Here is an 878-nt window from a genome sequence, read left to right on the forward strand (position 1 = left end):
AACATCCTTATAATAACTGCACTGAAGGGAGCATCGGTTGCCAATTTGCCCACTGGGTCTCAGAGCAAGTTTTTTTCGCAGCCGTGGAGACACAGAATCCACTTTCCTCTGTGCCTGCGCAAACCCTTGTGTTTATTTTCGTTTTAGTATACTATTTGCCAAAAAAAGCAACAATCAATACCAGCCTGAAAGAGCCTAAACAGTCCTACAGGCTATGAGAGGTGTCCTGATAGTGGAGTCCTGATTCAATTAATTGATGGCAGAGGGCGTGCATATTGGCCAGCGTGGAGCAGTCCCATGTACCTCGGGCCTCACTTTATATTCCACAGTGAGTGTCAGGTTTCCAGGAACAGGAGCCTCAGGATGGGCACTGGCCAACACAGAATAAAAGCAGAAAGCAGGACCCTTGACCCACTGTTCCTTCCATCTGCCCGGCCAGGAGGAGCCACCTGCATGAGCTTACCTCAGAGCAAGCCCAGCTCTCAGGGAGGCTACCGCCCACCCCACCTCACCTCTTCCCAGCTGGCTTTAGGACCAGTGCTATCCCCTTGGCACTTTCCCATTCAGTTATCGACCAATTGGCTATTTTTATTTTGCTCTTTTCAGACTGTCTGTACTCAGAGACTCTGTACATATGCACTGAGTCCAGTGACGGAAGCCAACAAGGGAAAGGAAAATATAAGCTTTTGAGATAATTGAGTGGTGAGGGTCTGGTAGGAAAAATCAATCTTTGCTAAAGTTCATTTAAATACACCCATGGCCCTAGCTGGTTTGGTTCAGTGGATAGGGCATCGGCCTGGGAACCAAAGGTCCCAGGTTTAATTCAAGTCAAGGGCACGGACTTGATTACAGGCTCCACCCTTGCCCCCCCTCTCCCC

This window comes from Myotis davidii, unplaced genomic scaffold (genome assembly GCF_000327345.1).
Source record: "Myotis davidii unplaced genomic scaffold, ASM32734v1 scaffold1065, whole genome shotgun sequence".
NCBI lineage: Eukaryota > Metazoa > Chordata > Mammalia > Chiroptera > Vespertilionidae > Myotis > Myotis davidii.